At 43.3% G+C, this 3,897-nt stretch overlaps 1 pseudogene; it reads left to right on the top strand.

Moving 5' to 3' along the window:
- Positions 1-2,511: 2,511 nt before the first annotated feature.
- Positions 2,512-3,445, top strand: LOC105002270 (annotated as a pseudogene).
- Positions 3,446-3,897: the final 452 nt, after the last annotated feature.

Raw genomic sequence — 3,897 nt, 5'->3', positions numbered from 1 at the left:
TAGTCATGATTCCTCTGTCCTTTGTCTAAACTCCTAAGTTACATAAGACACAGTCTGTAGCCCTCGGTTTTGCATTCAATTCCACATATGGTCATATTTTACTCTTTGTGTGCTAGTGTGATTGGTTAGTCATGTCTGACTCTTTGTGACCCCGTGGACCGTAGCCCATCAGGCTCCTCTGTCCATGGAATTCTCCAGGCAAGAACACTGGAGTGGGTAGCCATTCACCTCTCCAGGAGATCTTCCCAACCCAGAGACTGAACCCATGTCTCCTGCATTGCAGGTGAATTTTTTACAGTCTGAGCCACTAAGGAAGCCCATTTTATTTCTTAGTTTTCCTTAAATAAAAAATGTTCCTTCTCCAATTAAATTTTAAATTCCTGAGAAGGCAAGACCTTGGGACTTTTTTCTTTTATTTCTGGTAAGACCTATGACAATGTCGGGCATGTTGTCAGTGTCTGATAAATAAACACTCATTAGTTTCACTTGAAAGAGATCAAAGAAAGGGTATTTTTCACACTACCTTCAGTGTGGAAGGGCTATGATTTGATCACAGTCGTACGTTAGTGTCCTACTTATCAAACTGTCATACACCACCTTAAGCCTTAGTAATTGCAGAGTTCAAGGGCTTGGGAAAAATTCAGCAAGAAGAACTGCTAGGGGACCTTGGTCTTACATGTGAAAACTATTATTTCAGTTCACTAAAGATGAGTCTATTAATAACTGGAGCCTGAAAGCTGTTTTTAGCTAAGCTTTACACCTCTAAAACTTGCCAAAATGTCGCAGAATGCCATCCAAATTTCTACACAAGTAGAAGATAGCTTCCTTCACCTCAACTACCTTGATTAGTAGTCTCAATATTTGCTTATTTTTTTTATCCATTATTGTCTACTAGATACAGACTTGTGAAGTGATACCAATACTCAATATCTTACTACCTTCCCCCCGCCACTCCACCCCAAGAGGAAATTGTTCCAAGCATAGCAGTTGATTTGGTGCATTCATGGAAGGAGGCAAGGTCATGCTCCTCCTACTTTGCCTTCTTGAACCAGAAACCTTCAGTCTCTTATCATGATCCAAGAAATTATTTTCTGAATGCATGGTTAATTCTATCATATAGTCAACTCTATTCAGGTCAGGAAGCAACAGTTAGAACTGGACATGGAACAACAGACTGGTTCCAAATAGGAAAAGGAGTACGTCAAGGCTGTATATTGTCACCCTGCTTATTTAACTTATATGCAGAGTACATCATGAGAAACGCTGGACTGGAAGAAACACAAGCTGGAATCAAGATTGCCAGGAGAAATATCAATAACCTCAGATATGCAGATGACATCACACTTATGGCAGAAAGTGAAGAGGAACTAAAAAGCGTCTTGATGAAGGTGAAAGAAGAGAGTTAAAAAGTTGGCTTAAAGCTCAACATTCAGAAAACAAAGATCATGGCATCCGGTCCCATCACTTCATGGGAAATAGATGTGGAAACAGTGTCAGACTTTATTTTGGGGGGCTCCAAAATCACTGCAGATGGTGACTGCAGCCATGAAATTAAAAGACGCTTACTCCTTGGGAGGAAAGTTATGACCAACCTAGATAGCATATTCAAAAGCAGAGACATTACTTTACCAACAAAGGTCCATGTAGTCAAGGCTATGGTTTTTCCTGTGGTCATGTATGGATGTGAGAGTTGGACTGTGAAGAAAGCTGAGCGCTGAAGAATTGATTCTTTTGAACTGTGGTGTTGGAGAAGACTCTTGAGAGTCCCTTGGACTTCAAGGAGATCCAAAGAGTCCATTCTAAAGGAGATCAGCCCTAGGTGTTCTTTGGAAGGAATGATGCTAAAGCTGAAACTCCAGTACTATGGCCACCTCATGTGAAGTGTTGACTTATTGGAAAAGACTCTGATGCTGGGAGGGATTGGGGGCAGGAGGAGAAGGGGACGACAGAGAATGAAATGGCTGGATGGCATCACCGACTCGATGGACGTGAGTTTGAGTGAACTCCACAAGTTGGTGATGGACAGGGAGACCTGGCATGCTGCTATTCATGGGGTCGCAAAGAGTCGGACACAAATGAGCAACTGAACTGAACTGAACTGGACTGATTCTATAGGGGCTTCCCTGGTGGCTCAGCTGGTAAAGAATTAATCTGCAATGCAGGAGACTGGGTTCAATCCCTGGATTGTGAAGATCCCCTGGAGAAGGGAAAAGCTACCCACTCCAGTATTCTGGCCTGGAGAATTCCACGGCCTGTACAGTCCATGGTGTCACAAAGAGTCGGACACGACCAAGTGACTTTCATTCATTGTATTCTATAGATGTGAATAAATAAGAGGAGAAAGCTGTTAACAAAGAAAAACATCTAAAAAGAAAATGGAACTACACAAGCCAGGTACCTCCAAGAATTTGGGAGTAAACTGTCAAAACTGCCAGCTTTGAGCCTCCAAAGAAAAATCAGCTAAATTAAGAACCAGAGGGTACTTTCCTTTCAGCAGAGTATGAAGGCAAGATGGTGGTGCAGATTTCCAAGAAGAGGAAGTTTGTCACTGATGGCATCTTCAAAGCTGAACTGAAGAGTTTCTCATGTGAGAGCTGGCTGAAGATGGGTACTCTGGGGTTGAAGTCCAAGTTACATCAACCAGGACAGAAATCATTGTCTTGGCCACCAGGATACAGAATGTTCTCCATGGTTCAGAAGAGATTTGGCTTCTCTGAGGGCAGTGTAGAACTTTATGCTGGAAAGGTGGCCACAAGAGGTCTGGCTATCCTTGCCCAGGCATAGTGTCTGCGTTACAAACTCCCAGGAGGCCTTACAGTGCTAGGGCCTGCTCTTGCATGCTGTGGTTCATCACAGAGAGTAGTCAAGGACTGTGAAGTCGTGGTGTCTGGGAAACTCCAAGGACAGAGAGCTAAATCCATGAAGTTTGTGGATGGCCTGATGGTCCACAGTGAGGACCATCTATGTTAACTATGATGTTGACACCACCATGTGCCGTGTGCTGCTCAGACAGATTGTGCTGGACATTAAGGTGAAGATCATGCTGCCTTAGGACTCAACTGATATGACTGGCCCTTAGAAGCCCCTAGGGCTTCCCAGGTGGCGCTAGTGGTAAAGAACCAGCCTGCCAATGCAGGAGACTTAAGAGACATAGGTTCAATCCTTGGATTGAGAAGATACCCTGGAGGAGGGCATGGCAACCACTCCAGTATTCTTGCCTGGAGAATCCCATGGACAGAGGAGACTGGTGGGCTACAGTCCATAGGGTCACAAACAGTCGGACAGGACTGAAGCAACTCAGCATGCACGCATGCAAGAAGCCTCTGCCTGGTCACGTGAACAATCTGGAACCCAAAGAGGAAATACTGCCCACCACCCCCCCTCTGAAGAGAAGGGTGGGGAGCCAGAGCCACCTGCCATGCCCCAGCCAGTACTCACAGCATAATAGGGTCTTCTTGGCCACTAGATTTGGAGTCTGGATGTTGCTCTATAAAGACATTTAATAAAATGTTTTTAAAAGAAACAACCAGAGGGTAGGTCTAGAAATTTAGAAATACAAACAATTCTACTTCAGTTTTAGGAGAGAGAAAGAAACTTATATTAGAAAGAATTGATTTGTTATTCAGTGAGCAGAGAAAAAGTCAATATCTTCATATTACTAATAAAGCCATGAATAAGCTACTAATCTGGAACAGGGGAAGTATCCAGCTGAGGAACTGAGAAGTAAAGATTTTATTTTTAGATTCAAGAGAATATTAGGATGGGGGTTTTAGATGAGGTGTTTATGCTTTATTTCCTTGATTAGGGCACTACCATGCTGCTTTTTAAACACTGATGCATGCCTGTGGCTCTAACTGGGACCACATTAGATGGTCCTTATTGTGATAAATTACATTA

Source organism: Bison bison, unplaced genomic scaffold, assembly GCF_000754665.1.
Source record: "Bison bison bison isolate TAMUID 2011002044 unplaced genomic scaffold, Bison_UMD1.0 scf7180017864440, whole genome shotgun sequence".
Lineage (NCBI taxonomy): Eukaryota > Metazoa > Chordata > Mammalia > Artiodactyla > Bovidae > Bison > Bison bison.
Note: the sequence above shows the minus strand (reverse complement) of the source record. Positions and strands in the feature narration are given on the sequence as shown.